The sequence below is a fragment of the Triticum urartu genome, chromosome 4A, assembly GCF_056163025.1.
Source record: "Triticum urartu cultivar PI428250 chromosome 4A, HENAU_Tu73, whole genome shotgun sequence".
NCBI classification, from domain to species: domain Eukaryota; kingdom Viridiplantae; phylum Streptophyta; class Magnoliopsida; order Poales; family Poaceae; genus Triticum; species Triticum urartu.
In genome coordinates, this window is record NC_141876.1 from 167,327,259 (window position 1) to 167,348,315 (window position 21,057).

The window sequence follows — 21,057 nt, forward strand, 5'->3', positions numbered from 1 at the left end:
TCTCTTGAACTTAATACTCTAGATGCATGCTGGATAGCGGTTGATGTGTGGAGTAATAGTAGTAGATGCAGGCAGGAGTCGGTCTACTTGTCTCGGACGTGATGCCTATATACATGATCATACCTAGATATTCTCATAACTATGCTCAATTCTGTCAATTGCTCAACAGTAATTTGTTCACCCACCGTAATACTTATACTCTCGAGAGAAGCCTCTAGTGAAACCTATGGCCCCCGGGTCTATTTCCCATCATATTAATTTTCCAATACTTAGTTATTTCCTTTTCCATTTATTTTACTTGCATCTTTATTTCTCTTTATCATAAAAATACCAAAAGTATTATCTTATCATATCTATCAGATCTCACTCTCGTAGGTGACCGTGAAGGGATTGACAACCCCTTTATCGCGTTGGTTGCGAGGAGTTTATTTGTTTGTGTAGGTGCGAGGGACTCGTGCGTGGCCTCCTCTGGATTGATACGTTGGTTCTCAAAAACCGAGGGAAATACTTATGCTGCTCTGCTGCATCACCCTTTCCTCTTCAAGGGAAAACCAACGCAAGTGCTCAAGAGGTAGCAAGAAGGATGTCTGGTGCCGTTGCCGGGGAGTCTACGCAAAAGTCAACACACCAAGTACCCATCACAAACCCTTAATTCCTGCATTACATTATTTGCCATTTGCCTCTCTTTTTCCTCTCCCTCACTTCACCCTTGCCGTTTTATTCGCCCTCTCTCTCTCTCCATTCTCCCTCTCTTTCTCTATTCGCCTCTTTTTACCCGTCTCTTGTTTGCTTGTATGTCGGACTGCTTGCTTGTCGTTATGGCTAGTCCCCTATCTTCTCCATTGTCTCCCGAAAATGAAGTTCTTAATTTTAAGCAAAGGGAAGGATAAAACCTAAAAGACGCTTGGTATAGAATTTGCAATGCTCAAAATAGATCTACCAGGAAGCAATCTACTTCTATTCTTCTTCGCAATTTTTATGTACATGTTATTCCTTGGCACAGATATGTCCTTGATACCATTACCAGAGGGAACTTCTTGGATAGCCACACTTTTGATTCCTATAATGCTATGATAGATTTGTTTGGCTCACCCCCTATTTTGGTTAATGGAACTATGTTAACTTTGGAGCATGTAATGCAAAAACTTGAAATTATTGAAAATAAAGTTGCTACCGTAGAGTTAATTGAAAATTTTGATAAAAAGATCCACAACCAAATTACTCAATATGGATCAAAAGTAGGAGTCGCTTTGAAAAATATTAAGGAGAAGGAACCCATAGTTAATGAAAGACTAAATCATGATTCCACTAGAATCGATAAACTTGAGGGTATAATTACCAACTTGGGAACTGCTTTTTCTTCCGTAAAGAATACCCAAAGTCCTCCAACTAAAATCTCCAAGCTTATGTATGTTCCTAAAAATAAGGGTGAATCATCTAGCAAAGAAACTGCGGATCTCAAATCTATAAGTATTCATCAAAATCTTTTTACTATCATTAAGGAACCATTTTCTACTAATGATTTTTTTGATTTTGTGCCTAGAAGTTTGATTATTGATAAAAGGAAAGAAATTCCTAAAGGTGATATATGTCTCATTAAAGAATTACCAACCAAAGATACCTAGATCTATCTTTGCTTTTATGCCTAGCTAGGGGCGTTAAACGATAGCGGTTGTTGGGAGGCAACCCAATTGTATTTTTATTCCTTGATTTTTGCTCCTGTTTAGTAATAAATAATTTATCTAGCCTCTGTTTTGGTTCTGTTTTTTGTGTTTAATTAGTGTTTGTGCCAAGTAGAACCGTTAGGAAGACTTGGGGAAAGTCTTTTTAATCTTGCTGTAAAAACAGAAACTTTAGCCCTCACGATAACTGCTGCCATTTTTATTTGCAAAGTGCTATTTAGTTCATTATTTTTGCAGATGATTAATAGAAAAATTCCTCACGTTCAGAAATTTATTTTAGAATTTTTGGGGTTCCGAATCTTGCGTTAGCTACAGATTACTACAGACTGTTCTGTTTTTGACAGATTCTGTTTTTCGTGTGTTGTTTGCTTATTTTGATGAACCTATGGCTAGTAAAATAGTTTATAAACCATAGAGATGTTGGAATAAAGTAGGTTTAACACCAATATAAATAAAGAATGAGTTCATTACAGTACCTTTAAGTGGTGTTTTGTTTTCTTTCGCTAACGGAGCTCACGAGATTTTCTACTTTAAGTTTTGTGTTGTGAAGTTTTCAAGTTTTGGGTAAAGATTTGATGGATTAGGGAACAAGGAGTGGAAAGATCCTAAGCTTGGAGATGCCCATGGCACCCCAAGATAATCTAAGGACACCTAAAAGCCAAAGCTTGGGGATGCCCCGGAAGGCATCCCCTCTTTCGTCTACTTCCATCGGTAACTTTACTTGGAGCTATATTTTTATTTACCACATGATATGTGTTTTGTTGGAGCGTCTTGTATTATTTGAGTCTTTATTTTTTTAGTTTTCCACAATCATCATTGCTGCACACACCTTTTTGAGAGAGACACTTATGATTCAGAAATTGTTAGAATACTCTATGTGCTTCACTTATATCTTTTGAGTTATATAGTTTTTGCTCTAGTGCTTCACTTATATCTTTTAGAGCACATTGGTAGATTCGTTTTATAGAAACCATTGTTCTCTCATGCTTCTCTTATATTATTTTGAGAGTCCTACAAAACATCATGGTAATTTTCTTTAATTATGTTAGGCATTCAAGATAAATAATAAAATTTTCTTATGAGTGTGTGAATACTATGAGAAGTTTGAAACTTGATAATTGTTTTGAGATATGGAGATGGTGATATTAGAGTCGTGCTAGTTGAGTAGTTGTGAATTTGAGAAATGCTTGTGTTGAAGTTTGTGATTCCCATAGCATGCATGTATGGTGAACCGTTATGTTAAGAAGTCGGAGCATGATGTATTTATTGATTGTCCTCCTTATGAGTGGTGGTCGGGGACGAGCGATGGTCTTTTCCTACCAATCTATCCCCATAGGAGCATGCGCGTAGTACTTTGCTTTGATAACTAATAGATTTTTGCAATAAGTATTTGAGTTCTTTATGACTAATGTTGAGTCCATGGATTATACGCACTCTCACCCTTCCACCATTGCTAGCCTCTCTAATACCGCGCACCTTTCGCCGGTATCATACACCCACCATATACCTTCCTCAAAACAGCCACCATACCTTCCTATCATGGCATTTCCATAGCCATTCCGAGATATATTGCCATGCAACTTTCCACCGTTCTGTTTGCTATGACACGCTCCATCATTGTCATATTGCTTTGCATGATCATGTAGTTGACATTTTAGTTGTGGCAAAGCCACCGTTCATAATTCTTTCATATAAGTCACTCATGCATCATTGCTATCCCGGTATACTGCCGGAGGCATTCATATAGAGTCATACTTTGTTCTAGTATCGAGTTGTAATCATTGAGTTGTAAACAAATAGAAGTGTGATGATCATCATTCATAGAGTATTGTCCCAATAAAAAAAGAGAAAGGCCAAAAAAATAAGGCCCAAAAAAGAGAGTAAATAAAAAGGGGCAATACTACTATCCTTTTTTCCACACTTGTGCTTCAAAGTAGCACCATGATCTTCATGATAGAGAATCTCCTCTGTTATCACTTTCATATATTAGTGGGAATTTTTCACTATATAACTTGGCTTGTATATTCCAACGATGGGCTTCCTCAAATGCGCTAGGTCTTCGTGAGCAAGCAAGTTGGATGCACACGCACTTAGTTTCTTTTGTTGAGCTTTCATACATTTATAGCTCTAGTGCATCCGTTGCATGGCAATCCCTACTCACTCACATTGATATCTATTGATGGGCATCTCCATAGCCCATTGATATGCCTAGTTGATGTGAGACTATCTTCTCCTTTTTTGTCTTCTCCACAACCACCATTCTATTCCACCTATAGTGCTATGTCCATGGCTCATGCTCATGTATTGCGTGAAGATTGAAAAAGTTTGAGAACACCAAAAGTATTAAACAATTGCTTGGCTTGTCATCGGGGTTGTGCATGATTTGAATACTTTGTGTGGTGAAGATGGAGCATAGACACACTATATGATTTTGTAGGGATAACTTTCTTTGGCCATGTTATTTTGAAGAAACATAATTGCTTAGTTAGTATGCTCGAAGTATTATTATTTCAATGTCAATATTGAACTTTTGTCTTGAATCTTTCGGATCTGAATATTCATACCACAATTAAGAGAATTACATTGAAATCATGCCAAGTAGCACTCCACATCAAAAATTCTGTTTTTATCATTTACCTACTCGAGGACGAGCAGGAATTAAGCTTGGGGATGCTTGATATGTCTCCAACGTATCTATAATTTTTGATTGTTCCATGCTATATTATTTCCTGTTTTGGACATTATTGGGCTTTATTATACACTTTTATATTATTTTTGGGACTAACCTATTAACCGGAGGCCCAGCCCAGAATTGTTGTTTTTTGCCTATTTCAGAGTTTCGCAGAAAAATAATATCAAACGGAACGTAACCTTCGGGAACGTGATTTTCGGAACGAACATGATCCAGAGGAAATGGACCCTACGTCAAGCAATCAACGAGGAAGGCCTGAGGTAGGGGGGCGCGCCTACCCCCCCCCCCCCCAAGGGCGCCCTCCACCCTTGTGGGGCCCATGTTGCTCCACCGACGTACTCCTTCCTCCTATATATACCTACGTACCCCCAAACTACCAGATACGGAGCCAAAACCCTAATTCCACCGCCGTAACTTTCTGTATCCACGAGATCCCATCTTGGGGCCTTTTCCGGAGCTCCGCCGGAGGGGGTATCGATCACGAAGGGCTTCTACATGAACACCATAGCCTCTTCGATGAAGTGTGAGTAGTTTACTTCAGACCTACGGGTCCATAGTTATTAGCTAGATGGCTTCTTCTCTCTTTTTGGATCTCAATACAAAGTTCTCCCCCTCTCTTGTGGACATCTATTCGATGTAATCTTCTTTTGCGGTGTGTTTGTTGAGACCGATGAATTGTGGGTTTATGACCAAGTTTATCTATGAACAATATTTGAATCTTCTCTGAATTCTTTTATGTATGATTGGTTATCTTTGCAAGTCTCTTTGAATTATCAGTTTGGTTTGGCCTACTAGATTGATCTTTCTTGCAATGGGAGAAGTGCTTAGCTTTGGGTTCAATCTTGCGGTGTCCTTTCCCAGTGACAGTAGGGGCAACAAGGCACGTATTGTATTGTTGCCATCGAGGATAACAAGATGGGGTTTATATCATATTGCATGAGTTTATCCCTCTACATCATGTCATCTTGCTTAAAGCGTTACTCTGTTCTCTTGAACTTAATACTCTAGATGCATGCTGGATAGCGGTCGATGTGTGGAGTAATAGTAGTAGATGCAGGCAGGAGTCGGTCTACTTGTCTCGAACGTGATGCCTATATACATGATCATACCTAGATATTCTCATAACTATCCTCAATTCTGTCAATTGCTCAACAGTAATTTGTTCACCCATCGTAATACTTATGCTCTCGAGAGAAGCCTCTAGTGAAACCCTCGACCCCCGGGTCTATTTTCCATCATATTAATCTTCCAATACTTAGTTATTTCCTTTGCCATTTATTTTACTTGCATCTTTATTTCTCTTTATCATAAAAATACCAAAAATATTAGCTTATCATATCTATCAGATCTCACTCTCGTAGGTGACCATGAAGGGATTGACATCCCCTTTATCGTGTTGGTTGCGAGGAGTTTATTTGTTTGTGTAGGTGCGAGGGACTCATGTGTGGCCTCCTACTAGATTGATACCTTGGTTCTCAAAAACTGAGGGAAATACTTACGCTGCTCTGCTGCATCACCCTTTCCTCTTCAAGGGAAACCAACACAGTGCTCAAGAGGTAGCAATATGCCTTCTCTAAACCGTGTGAACCCGAAATTTTCACGAGTGATACTCTTCTGGTGCTTCGCTAGATAAAAATTTCAACACTACAACTTCTTTGAAGATGAGAAGTGAATGAAAGGTTATGCATTAAAGAAGTGGGAGTCGACCTTGAACTTTGTGTTCATTCCCATGGGCCCGATGTGGAACTTATCATGGAAGCTTCTTGCAAAATATTCAATCATTTGGGTAATTCTTTCGATGTCATTAAATTGGATCCCTTGCAGCTATGGTTCCGACTATGTTGTTCTTCTTTGATCCCAATATCTCAGGCAAGTTTAAGCATTTGTCTTCTGCAAATCAATACCATAGTCCAACCTTTACTTTGATCTATCGTCGAGTATTAGACTCTAGTATCTCGAGAATATCATGGAAGTGCATAACTTCTTATGAGTTCTTCATCAACTATTATTTCTTACCGATTCCAATTTTTCCCGGATTCTAATTTGTTAAACACTCCAGGACATCGATAAATGAATCGAGTCTGCACTGCGATTTAACAACTCTTAGTAACTTCTTTACTTACGAGTTTGTACTCGATCACGTCATTCCTAGCCTGATCGACTATATCATTATTGTGGTGAAGTTTAACTGTGCTACCTGGTCCTTCTTCCCGGAGCACAATTTTTGGCGATGAGCTAAGCTTACGACGATATTCCCTGTCATATCGTATTGCCTTGAACAACAATGCTTGATTTCGAGTTTGTGTTTTATCCGTGGTTCCAGTAGTCTTTGACTTCACCATTCCTTTTGCTTGAAGTCGTCGTTGTACGATGGCAGCCTCATGTAATCTCTCGACATATGTGTCGTGATCATCAACATTCTGAGCTCTTCCAAAATATCTATCAAATTCTTGATTAGAAATTCCGTCCTTGCCCCTCGATGGTTTGTGTTGTCATCGGCAACGTTAATGCCCTCCCTCCAACACAAACTTGTTCATGTTTTGTGTATTACCTTGAGTTCCTTTCTATCCAGCTTGTGTTATGTTCTACCCTGGAGTATTACCATCTTTTATGTCAAAGATGTCATGGAAATTTCACCACATCTTGAGAATTCTCGATACAAGTGATACTTATCACCATCACCATTCTTTCCTTGGTCCTCGTGTTGTTTCTAACCGGATTACTGACAAATGGACTGGTAATTTTAAAACTTCCAGCAACCTTATTGCTTTGAAGTGAATGGTCGACACTTCATTCTTAGACCATTGGTTATCAAATCACCACTCTAACATTGATTATGCTACCTAAGTCCATATTTCGGGTGCACCTTCAACCAATGTTTAATTGTGTATGTTTTCCTCGAGCATACCTCATTATGTCATTGATCCGACAAATGTTACCTCCTTGTTTCCGTAATTCTGGAAATCCATCTTTTTGGAAATCTCGATTAATTGTCGATGAGTCCATTAGCCACCCCCTCATCCTCTCCTTGGTTTACTGATGAACTCTCATTTTAGAACTCGCTTCCATAGTTCATTTCCCTGACAACCTTACAATGTCATCTCAACAATTTGTGTTACACCTTTCTTCTCAGGCATCCTGAGTATGAGGTATCGTTACACCAATCGGATCTTAATCTCGGTCAGATATGATGGTTGGAACATATTTCCATGAGTTATAACATTGGTCTATATATGACCCGTAAGGTGATGTCATGCCTAGCACACCTGGCCGGAGGACCTATTGTTATAGTTTCCATTTTAGCAATGTTATCCATTCATCCATGAGGAAATTGTAAGACTTATTCTACTAGTTGTTCCTGATGGATCCTTCATGTATCTGAAGTCTGACCTTTGCTTGAAGACCATGTCAAAGCTATCTCAAAGCATGTCTGTAGTACTCCGATCTTCAATAGGAACATTTGTAGCACATTGCTAAATTTTCTTTAGCAAATATCCTAACACCATTGTATGGGTAATGTCAAGAAATTCCCCTCCCATCACCTAAATGGGTTTCTACTTTCTATCCTGTCATGGTTATCATGCTCTGCTTGTCCTTGGGAAGGACATACCCCTAAAATATGTGTTTAAACACGTTTTCCTTTCCATTGTTTTGTTTAACCTTTCTTGTGATCTATATGACCCAAGCAGTAATATTCTTCTGCTTATGCAAACACCTTGGTGTACAACCGTGTCAATAAGACCCTGTTACTATTGTTGATGACATTCCGGTAGCCACCGATGGATGAGAAATTTGCCTATTGATCTGCCTCGTTCTATGAGCAGGAAAATGGTTCTCTTCGTCCCTCGCCCTTGGTACCAACGTTGTTGCCAACATAACTGACATGCTATCCTTTGACATACCTTGCTATCTTGACCGTGCAAATGTTAGCGCCTTCCTACTTTTAACCCACATGGTGGGCCCATAACCCACAGTTTCACAGGATCGAAACCTGACTTTTATGTATACCCATTTTGCCAAAGATATTCCTCGCGTTTGGCTTCATAAGTAATTCACGAGCCGCCTTCCTTGAGATGATCTATTCTAGTTTCAGTTTCCATACATATTCCGTTGCTCTGAACCCCTCTCACACTCTGTTTCAGGCATCGAACATTTGCCTACCCGCTTGAAAATTCTCGTGCCTATTATTATTTCTCTCGATGCATTTTCCACGTTCCAACTCGAGAGATACTCATATGTTCATGCATGCGTTAACCCCGGATGAATACCCTCTTAGCATTCTATCGCATCTCTCTTAGCATTCTATCATTGCCGAGCTGCCCTTACCTATTCGTAAGAACGACGAAGACCCCAAAAAAGGACGACAACTTCATCATGTTGCATTGATGCATAGGAATGAAGACATCGATGCTATGGGTCAACCTCTTCAAGAAGGGCAACCAAGACCGAGAAGATTCATTAGAATTTTGTAACCAGATCTTTCTCCCTTACTCCAACTCCTAAATCTCGGGACAAGATTTCTTGTAGCGGAGGAGATTTGTAACCCCCCGGTAGTTAAGCTACAGTAAGAACACTCTAATGGTGCCATGTCATCACAATTAACTTTCTAAAATTTCACTTTGGTCCACACCGATTCCAAATTCAAATTTAAAAATAAAATCAAAATACTTTTTCGTCATACAGTAAAACAAAAATGTTCGCTGGGTTGAAAAATGCACTAACTAATTGTCATGAAGGAACCAATATTGTTTGAAATATTAATTTGCTCCTAACCCATTTAAACAGTGCCCAAAACAACCCCATTAATCTATTTTAATTTATATAAAATCTAAATGAAATTATATTGTCTCAAAACCTTTTTATGGCAGTGCTAAAAATTGCAAAGTATTTATGTGGCACAACTCCTTGTTTTACAAATGACTTATTTTTGCTAAATATGTTGCAAAATAGAAAGAATTAAATAAATAAAGGAAAGAAGAGAAGTCAGATGAAGAGAGGGAGCCCGACACCTAGACTAGTTGGTCGGCCCACCTAATGGCCTATATGGCCCCTCCCCCGTGACCTAGCCGATCCCCCTGGCCCCTCTCATCGAACCAATTCCCCCCACCACCGCCATCCACTCCCTCCCTCATTTTCCCCATCAGACTAGTCACAGTGGGGAGTAACTTAGAGTAGTAACATGCATATGTTACTAGTCTATGTTACTACCTCCATAGTGGGTAGTAACATATGTGTTGTGTCATGCATCACTTTATTTATTATGTTGTAGACTCATCTTTTCTTGATATGTGTGATGTTACAGTAACTAGCTATGTTACCACATGCCTCACTTTCTTCATTAATTACATGCCACATCATCTATTTTACCTAAATAAATGTGATGTTACCACCTATGTTACTCCCATTGTGGGTAGTCTCAGTCGCCAGCCAGTGTGGTCTCGATTCCTCTAATTAATACAGCCGTGTCCCGATCATCTCCCGTTCTCCTAGTACGAATGCATCAAATATATCTCCTATTCATAATAGTGTGTCACGCTCAAGTCTGAACATCCCCTGCTTCGGCGTGCCAGTTGATTCTACAAAGATAATGGTTCACTGAAGATTGGCAGCTATCATCCCTTGATTGATCATCCAACGGCTGAGGTGGCGCCAGAAGAGCTATTCATCGTCCGACAAGATCATGTGCTCTGATTTTCTTCTTTTTATCTTTCTAGCAACTGTAATGGCTATATAGGCCAGCTCTCTTTCTCATTTGGGGCATGTAAAAGATTATTGGGTGTAAACCATAGCCGCCGGTGGCGTGCTAAACTACCTTTACCCTTCGTGCAACTGAAACCCTAGCTCAATTTTCTCAATTTTCACCTTAATTTGATCCAGTTCTTGCTTAAAACCTGTTGATTGGCACTCTGGTCCTAACAATTGGTATCGAGAGCCAGTCTTTCCTTGGCTAGGGCGGCGATTGGAGTAGCGCAAGGTTGGTTTTGGCCGTAAAATCCCTCTGCACGATCTGGTGTGGGCGGCGATGATAGCAGGCGGCGGCCGGAGTGGCAACTGTTCGACGACAGACAGGTAGTCCGTCTGGTTGCTTAAGAACAATTCTTAAGTGGTAAAATTCCAGATCTGATGATCTGACCGTGTTCGTGTGGAGGCGGGCGCCGGCGGCAGTGTAAGGCGACGGCGGCATCTTAATCCCTCCCTCCCAACCCTTGATGGTGCAGATTGACAACCTCAACAGCATGCCGGAGGTTGTGGATTCAGGGACTACGACCGACCTGCAGTTGGAGTCCGTGGAGCTGGACATCAAGACCTTGCGACAAGATAGAGAGGAAGATCGCAAAGAGTTCCAGCAATTCCAGGAAGTTGTCAGCAGAAATTTCGCCACTATGCAAAAGAATTTTGAAAAGATACAAGCAAATTTCAGACGCTTACTGTTGGACCCTGAGCCAGAGCAGGTAGAGGAAGCGAAAGAAGGACAGGGGAGTGTGCAAATGAAAGAGAACCAGCTGCAATCCCAATAGTGGCTCCTCGTAGACCAAAGCAGTTACTGGTTCCTACTCCTCCCTCAGTGGCAATGCCGAACAAGGGGGCTCCTTTGCCAGTTGGTACTGCCACTCTTAGAGACCATACAGGCAAAGAACTGAATATGGATGGTACTCCTAAAGTACCTTACATGCATCCAAACTATGGGGGCCAGAGCAAGGAAAAGGAAAATGCACAAGCAGTACAGAGAAATGTTGTGCAGTTGGATGAAATACATGAAGAAGAAGGGGCTGATAATTATTACAGAAGAAGAAATGCATTTACTGTTAAGCCAGCTAAACTGAACATTTCTGAATTTGAAGGACAAGACCCTAAGTATTGGATTCAGAACTTGGAACAGTATTTTGCTGCTGCCAGAACTCCCATTGAACATAGAACAGAACTGGCCATCTCCTATCTTAAAGGGCCTGCAATTCAGTGGTGGAGAGGTACTGGATATGCACCTTCTAATGTGCCATGGCATACATTCTGCTCTTACCTGTCTGATAGGTTTTCTGTGGAATCAGTATGTGATATTGTCAGTAACTTTCATGCTGAACATCAAACAACAACAGTGACTGCCTATGTGGAGCAATTTGAGCAACTGCTCAATGTCATGAGGAGAGGAAATCCTGCTATACCTGATGACTACTATGTTTCCAGCTTTGTGTCAGATCTCAGTCCTTACATGAAGAGCCTGGTGGAGTGTTTTAAACCAAAGGATCTCCAAACTGCCGTGTGGTATGCTAGAAGAATGGAAATATCTCAGCCCTCCACTCAAACCTTACCAAATAAGCAGTATGTTCCTCAACCTAGGAGGTAAATGATATTTGAACAGTCCAAACCACTGGTTCCTAATACAAAGCCTAATAGAAATGTGGTCATCCAGCAAGCTAAGCAGAATCAAGTGTGTTATAAATGTAGAGAACCATGGGTGCCTGGTCATAGGAAGGTGTGCAAAATGAGCCAAAGAGCACAAATCCAAGCTCTGCAAGCTCAAGAGGATGAAACTCCTGAAACTATTTTTGTGGCAGATTATGATGATAATGAACTGGACACTACTGAACAGCTAACTGATGAAACTGTGTTGAAAGTATCAATGCATGCTGCAATGGGAATTGGAGCAGCTAAAAATACTTTCATATTGAAAGTAAAACTGGGTAGTACTATGGCTACAACACTGGTAGATAGTGGTAGTACTACTACTTTCATCTCTCCTGAAATGGCTAGCAAGTTGGCTATTACTCCAAGTCCTACACCAAGAACTAAATTGGTGGTTGCAAGTGAAGGCATTCTCTGGAGTGAATTTCAAGCAAAGAATTGCCACTATGAAATACAAGCCCATGCCTTTACTGACAATTTCAGAGTGTTGAAGTTAAAAGGCTATGACATAATCTTAGGGGTGGATTGGTTGAGGAAATATAGCCCCATCCAGATGGATTTTATCAAAATGGAAATGAAGACATCTGCTACTTCAGGGCAGTTTATTACTTTTGTCGATGAAACGGTACCTCTCACTCCTGTAACTGGAGCTGCTGACAACACTGGAAAATTAGTGGAGCAAGTTGTTTGTGGATTTTTCTTATTCACTACTTGTGGCCCTAAAATTGTAGAAGCTGCTCAAGAAATCCTTGTTGAACTACAACCACTTCTAGACCAATATGAAAAGCTATTTCAAGAACCTACCGAGCTTCCACCAAGCAGGCCATGTGATCACATAATTCCTTTAGTGGATGGAGCAAAGGTGGTGAACCAAAGACCCTACAGAATTCCTCAACACCAAAAAGAAATTCTGGAGAAAATCATTTTGGAGTTGCTCAAAAATGGAATTATTAGGCCCATCACTAGTCCTTTCTCCTCTCCTGTAATCTTGGTCAAGAAGAAAGATGGGTCATGGAGGCTCTCTACTGACTACAGAAAGTTGAATGCTATTACCATTAAAAACAAATACCCTATACCTATCATTGAAGATCTATTGGACCTGCTTAAAGGAGCAAAGATATTTTTAAAGATTGACCTTAGAAATGGCTATCACCAGATCAGAATGGCTGAGGAGGATATCCCTAAAACTGCATTTGCCACTCACATGGGATTGTTTGAATACCTAGTAATGTCTTTTGGACTTACTAATGGACCTCCTACATTCCAGGCTTTGACGAATTTTCTGTTTGGCCTCCTTAAATTTGTGGTGGTCTTCTTTGATGACATTTTGGTCTGCAGTTTCTCCATGGAGGAGCACCTGGATCATCTCAAGCAGGTGTTTGATATTCTGCAAGCAAACAAGCTGTATGCTAAGCTGGAAAAATGTTCTTTTGTCCAGAAGGAAATAGAATATTTGGGTCATGTCATTAACTCCGAGGGAGTTTCTACTGACCCTCCTAAGATTGAAGCTATTAAAGCATGGCCTGCTCCCACTACTTTCACAGAGTTGAGAAGCTTTCTTGGACTCCGTGGATATTACAGAAGATTCATACAAGGGTATGGAATAATTTGTAGGCCCCTCTTTGACTATTTAAAGAAAGATGCTTTGTAGTGACCAGACCTCAAACGGTCCGATTTGTGTGCTTTAGTGTCATCCCTGGATCAGTAATGCTGACACGCACAATACTTGTAGGATTTATAACAGAGTAGCAATCACACACTTATTACATCGAATGTCTCAAAAGAGAACTTATTACAGTAAAATATGGCTTAAGGCCATCTAATAATGATAACAGCGGAAGGCTTGGAAGATAAGTGAGTCCATCAACTCCAACGGCATCACTGAGTATAGAACCATGACCTAAAGGCCACCTTACTCATTGTCTGAAAAGTCTGCAACATGAACGTTGCAGCCCGAAAATGGGTCAGCACATGGAATATGCTAGCAATGTAACACATAGAGAGTAATGGAAGAATAAAGCTATACTACATGCATATATGGCTGGTGGAAAGCTCTATGGTTATAGTTTTGTGTAAAGCCAGTTTTCCCTACTGCAAAGGAATAAATTTTATTTAACTATCATGGTGGTTGTTAAACATTGAGAGTGTAGACACCCTCTCAATCCCAATTAAGCATCAACACTATAACCCAACAAAATTAATTAAAGTCACATGATGAGATTCACATGATAATCCAAGAACTAGATACTCAAGATGTCCATAACCAGGGACACGGCTAACCATGATTAGTTTATACACTCTGCAGAGGTTTGTGCACTTTTCTCCACAAGACTCGATCGCCTCCATTGGATTTCTCGCACTACAAAGTGTTTGAGAAACGAATGACCGAGACATAGTCTTTCAGAAGCGCTAGCACCTTACGATCGGGTAGGCCGTTACACCTACTTTCCCCTACATCTGCTAGTCTACCACTGTAAGAATTCGCACGACTTAGTCAACTATGCTAGAGCCCATAGTAGCTTGTGGCTGCACACAGAAGTTTCTAGTATGAATAATCTCATGATCCCTTTGAGCCTGGGTGGCGGTCCATAAAGAAAAACACACGCAATCGCTAGAATACCCAGGTGCCTCAATCCACCCAGATGTGTATTAAAGTTGCCACCTTAAATAAAACATTAATTAACAATCTCACATCTGTCATGGATACACTCACCCAATCCACGTCTACTAGCATAGCATGGCAATATAAGCAAACGTAGAAGTAACTCCCAAGGGTTTGATAATAAAACAGGTAATAGGTACTACCTCATCTACTTTCCCAGAACCCACAATTTAATTAGATCCTAATCATGCAATGTTTGAGGATTGATCTAATGCAATAAAACTGGGTAGTACGAGGTATGATCAAAGTGTTATTTGCCTTGCTGATGATCCGCGAAACCTAGAGATTCAAAGTAGCAAGCGGCGCACTCCGGGTACTCTATCGCAAACAAACAAGCACACAATAAGCACTCATCCAATGCACAGGTAAAACTCAAATAAGAAATACAACCAGAAAGTTCAACTTAAGAACTCCGGTTTGCAAAAAGAATCAAATCAAACAAAGCAACAAAAGTCAAACGGCGAAAGAAACAAGCTTCGTTTACTAATCTGGATCTAAGTCAAATTTTATAGATGCAAAAACTTGTTTGAGTTGGTTAAATGGAAAGAGGGTTTCGAGACGAAACTCCAGGCGCTTGAATGCCTGATTCTGATAAACGAGCGAAAAGTTATACTAAAACGAAAATCAGATCAGAAATAATCGCGGAAAATCCGAGAAAAAGAAAAAACGACGAACAGGCTAACGAACGAACGTTCGCTGTGTGCGGCTAAACGACGAAAACCGTTCGTAAAAATGAACGAAAAAGCAGTCGTTCGCTAAATAACTAAACCGACAAAAATAAACCGAACCGGATCTGAAAAAAAAATGGATCTAGGTTTTCAAAAAAATCGATCGGTTTTCTAAGAAAAACCGGCGGCTACCTCGATTCCGGCGAGATCCGATGGGTCGGCGACGGCGGTTGGGTCCGGCGTGGCGGCGGCGAGCTCTAGCGAGGCGGCGCGGGCGGCGGGCGGCGGCGGCGGCTGGCTAGGGTTAGGGTTTCAGGTGGGGTGGCTGTAGCGGGCCTCGGGGCGCGGCTTATAAAGGCCGGCCGGGCCAAGTGTCCTAGTCGGACACGGCCCGGTTAGGTCGGTTCGTTTTTTTAAAAATAATTTGGCGTGCAGAAAAAGAAAGAAAATAAATACTAAACAGACTCAAAAAATCCCAAAATAAATTTTCCCCGACTTCTAAAATCAAGCTGGACAAAGTGAACATTTATTTGGGGCCTAAATGCAATTTTGAAAAACGTGCATTTTTCCTAAATTCAAATAAAACAGCGAAAACCTCCAAAATAAAATCTTATTTGATTTTTTTATTAAATCCTCAGTATTTTTTATTTTGGGAAAGTCATTTTATTCCCTCTCACTTAATTTTATAATTGAAATAATTGAAGATAAAATAAATAAAATCAAATGATCCTATTTTCAAAATTTGAGAAAAACCCAAATATGAAAATAACTAAATCCCCAACTCTCTCCGTGGGTCCTTGAGTTGCGTAGAATTTCTGGATCAGGCCCAAAAGCAATAAAATATGATATGCAATTATGATCTAATGTATAACATTCCAAATTGAAAATTTGGGATGTTACAAATCTACCCCCCTTAAGATGAATCTCGCCCTCGAGATTCGAGTTGACTAGGAAATAGGTGAGGGTGGTCCTTCAGCAAATCTTTCTCTCGCTCCCAGGTGGCTTCATCCTCGGTGTGGTGGCTCCACTGGACTTTACAAAACTTGATAACTTTGTTGCGGGTTACTCGGCTGGCATATTCGAGAATCTTGACTGGTTTCTCCTCATAGGTCAAATCACTATCCAACTGAATGGCTTCCGGCGGTACTGTATCTCTCAGCGGTATATCAGCCATCTCTGCGTGGCACTTCTTCAATTGGGAAACATGGAATACATCGTGAACTCCTGACAATCCTTCGGGAAATTCCAACTTGTAAGCAACTTCTCCCATACGCTCCAAAACTTTGTATGGTCCCACAAAACGTGGCGCTAATTTTTCCCTTAACTCCAAAGCACTTAACTCCTCGAAGCGGGGATACACGGAGATAAACTCTATCTCCGACTTCGTAAACTGTCTCCTTGCATTTAGAATCTGCGTAGCTCTTCTGCCTGGACTGGGCTACCCTGAGCCTATCACGAATCAATTTCACTTTTTGTTCAGACTCCTTAATCAAATCCGGTCCAAACAATTGGCAGTCTCCAACTTCATCCCACGACAATGGTGTTCTTCACCTTCTTCCGTACAAGGCTTCGAAAGGGGCCATCTTCAAACTGGATTGATAACTATTGTTGTAAGAGAACTCCGCATATGGCAAGTTGTCATCCCAACTAGATCCATAATCTAGCGCACAAGCTCTTAGCATATCCTCCAAAATCTGATTGACTCTCTCAGTTTGTCCATCTGTCTGCGGGTGAAAAGCTGTACTGAACTCTAGCCTGGTACCCAAAGTTTCATGCAACTGATTCCAAAACTTTGAGGTAAACTGGGTTCCTCTATCGGATACAATGCTCCTCGGAACTCCATGCAGACATACGATCCTGGTCATATATATCTTTGCCAACTTAGCACTGGTGTAAGTAGTCTTTACTGGGATGAAATGAGCTACCTTTGTCAAGCGATCAACTACAACCCATATCGAGTCATAGCCTGAACGGGTCCTGGGTAATCCCGTGATAAAATCCATGCCTAGCTTATCCCACTTCCATTCAGGTATCGGCAATGGTTGTAGCCATCCTGCTGGCTTCTGATGCTCTGCCTTTACTCTCTGACATACATCACAAACTGCTACATACTTTGCAATATCCTTCTTCATTCCTGTCCACCAGAAAGTATCCTTCAAATCCAAATACATCTTTGTATTCCCTAAGTGAATCGGGTATGGTGAATCATGGGCCTCTTGCAGAATCAACTTCCTGATCTCCGGATCATTAGGCACATAAACACGGTCCTCAAACCATAAAGTGTCGTGCTCATCCTCATGAAATCCTTTAGCTGTTCCTTTGCTCAACTTCTCCTTTATAGAGGCAATCTCCCAGTCAGTCTTTTGAGCTTCTCTGATCTTATCCATCAAAGTAGACTGAATCTCCAATGCTGCTACATAGCCTCTCGGAACTATCTCCAAACATAGCTCACGAAGATCCTCGGCTAACTCCTTTTGTAATTCTCCGGTCAATAGTGTGTTGACATGGCTCTTGTGGCTCAACGCATCAGCTACTACGTTATCCTTTCCGGGGTGATAATGCAATCTCATATCATAATCCTTGATGAGCTCCAACCATCTCCGTTGCCTGAGATTCAGCTCCTTTTGCATGAAAATGTACTTCAAAATCTTGTGATCCGTGTACACCTCACAATGGTTTCCAATGAGAAAATGTCTCCAAGTCTTCAATGCATGCACTATGGCTGCTAACTCCAAATCATGTGTAGCATAATTCAACTCATGGGGCTTAACCCGTCGTGAAGCATACGAAACAACTCTTCCCTCCTGCATAAGTACTGCTCCAAGTCCTCGACGTGAATCATCACAATACACCTCGTAATCCTTGCGCTGATCTGGCAGAATCAACACTGGCGAGGAAACCAAATGTTTCTTCAACTCCTGGAAATTGGCCTCACATTCCTCAGTCCATTTGAATTTGGTATCCTTCTTCAACAACTCCGTCATAGGTTTTGCAATTTTTGAGAAATTCTCTATGAATCTCCGGTAGTATCCTGCCAGTCCAAGAAAACTCCGGATCTCTCCAACTGTTGTTGGGGCTTCCCAATTTGTCACAGTGACAACCTTGGTAGGATCTACTGCTATTCCTTCTCCGGATATAATATGTCCGAGGAATCCAACTTCTTTCAACCAAAACTCACATTTACTGAACTTGGCGTATAACTGATGTTCTCTGAGCTTACCAAGTACCAAACGCAAATGTTCCTTATGTTCTTCTTCATTCTTCAAGTAAACCAGAATATCATCAATGAACACTACGATGAACTTATCCAAAAAATCCATAAACACTTTGTTCATCGTGTTCATAAAATAAGCAGGTGCGTTAGTCAGACCAAATGACATAACGGTATACTCATACAACCCGTACCTGGTGGTAAAAGCTGTTTTAGGTATGTCCTGCTCTCGAATCTTCAACTGGTGGTATCCTGATTGCAAATCGATCTTGGAAAATACCTTTGCTCCTTGCAACTGGTCAAACAGATCATTGATCATGGGCAGTGGGTGCTTATTCTTGATTGTTACTTCGCTCAATCCTCGATAATCAACAACCATCCTTAACGATCCATCCTTATTTTCCACTAGAAGTACCGGCGATCCCCAAGGTGACGAACTTGGGCGAATATATCCCTTATCCAGTAACTCCTTAATCTGCTTCTTAATCTCCTCCAAATCCTTTGCAGGCATTCTATACGGTCTCTTAGATATTGGTCCTGTGCCTGGCAAAAGCTCAATTAAAAACTCAATGTCCCTATCCGGTGCCATGCCTGGCAACTCCTCTGGAAATACATCCAGAAAATCCTTTACCACCGGTACTTCCTCCTGTACAACTCCTGTTAGGGAATTTACTTGAGTCCTATTCGGCACATGCCGCGATACATACTTGATCCTTCTTCCTTCTGGGGTGGTAAGCATAATCGACTTACTGGCGCAATTGATGTTTCCTCCATACATCGATAGCCAATCCATACCCAGAATTACATCCAAACCTTGTGATTCTGAAATGATTAAATCCATGGGGAAAACATGCCTACCTATACTCAATGGCACTTGAAAACATCCTTGACTGGCCATATACTCCGCTCCTGGTGAGCTTACTAACATAGGTGTTCTAAGAACCTTGGTGGGCAGGTTATACTTATCCAAAAATCCCCATGATATGTATGAATGCGATGCACCAGTATCGAAAAGAACGATTGCAGTAAATGACTTAACCAAAAACTTACCTATTACTGCATCTGGCTGGGCTTCAACCTCCTCCACGTTAACGTGCTTCACCTGTCCCCTGTTGAAAGGGTTCGGCTTCTTCCCTGAGCTTCCATTGCCATTTCCATTCTGGGCTTCAGGACATTCATTAGCGTAATGTCCAGTCTTCTGACACTTATAGCAAGTGACTTGGCTCAGGTCTCTCTTGGCTGGTGTTGATGGGTTGGTACGGTTCTGGCCGTTGCTTCCTCCATTCCCATTACCATTCTTGAGGCCATTATGATTGTGCGAGCTACCCCCTCCATGGGTATGCTGGAATTGTCCTCCCGTTTTTGGGGTAAAACGTGGCTTCTGCTGAGCTCCAGAATTGTCCTTCCCTTGTCCATACTTCCTCTTGCGGTTCTCAATCTGCTGCTGCTTCCCTTCAAGCATGAGAGCTCTATCTACCAACTCCTGGTAGTTGTTGAAGGTTTCTACCATCAACTGCATGCTCAGCTCATCATTCAGTCCATCCAGAAACTTCTCCTGCTTAGCTGCATCCGTAGCTACGTCATCTAGGGCATAACGTGCTAGTTTACTAAAGTCATCCACATACTGGCCAACTGTCCGTCCTCCTTGGCGCAAGTTGCGAAACTCACACTTCTTCATGGCCATAGCTCCTGCTGAAACCTGGGCAATACGGAAAGCCTGCTAAAATTGGTCCCATGTCACCGTGGCTATAGGATAGGTGACAGTGTAATTCTCCCACCATGATGCTGCTGGTCCATCCAACTGATGTGCGGCAAAGCGCACCTTCTCAGCATCAGCACATCATGTAGTGGTTAACTCCCTTCCAATCTTGCGGAGCCAATCATCTGCTACTATAGGCTCGGTGCTACTAGAGAACACCGGCGGATTCAGCCAAAGAAAACAGGTTAAGTGATCAACAGGTGGTGGCAGTGGTGGTGGGTTGTTGTTGTTGTTCCCCTGATTCTGATTCTGGACTAGTAACTGCATCAACGTATTCTGCTGCTGGATCAACTGAGTGAGCTCCGGTGGAAATGCAAATCCATTGTCACGTCTCAGAGGCATCTGATGGGTTCAGAAAAGATGAGAATTAAGAATAGAGAGAGGTCTAGAGAGAAAACAGTACCCATATGCACATGAGGCAAATGCAAACAAAATCACTTCATTCAATCAAACAAGGGCATACAATCGGTCTAACTATCGCAAAAGTGCTCGGACTACTCTATTTACATGGTGGAATACTACTACTGATGAGGTGGTCTACTAGAAATATTCTTCTGTTGCAGACTCCATGATATCTGCTCCAGCTTTGTCAACATAGTCATCATCACTCAGGTCAGAGTCGGTATCGTCGATGATGATGTAGTCTTCCGGGTGAATCTCCTTGGGTTCTTCGTCTTCTTCTACTGGTGTAGGGTCTCCCTTGAATATTCCGATCTTCTTGATCAGGTCGTCATTTTTCTCCATTAGTACGACGATTTCCTCCTCATAATCTTCACATGTAGCCTTGAGTTCTTCCTCCAGCTCCGTGATTCTTGTCATCGCCTTCTTCAGATCTATCATGTCTGCGCACATCTGGTTCTCCTGATGTCGAATGTGCTGGTTTAACTCCTGGATAAAAGCTGCGATTGATCTATCCTTCTTGGTGCTGATCATTTCCCAGTGTTCAGCTCGCGCCCACAAATCTGGTAGATAGTATCCTTGA

The 21,057-nt window shown here is 41.4% G+C and overlaps 1 pseudogene; it reads left to right on the forward strand.

The window, feature by feature from the left end:
• Positions 1–10,583: 10,583 nt before the first annotated feature.
• On the forward strand, positions 10,584–13,426 carry LOC147975261 (uncharacterized; annotated as a pseudogene).
• The last annotated feature ends 7,631 nt before the right edge of the window (positions 13,427–21,057 follow it).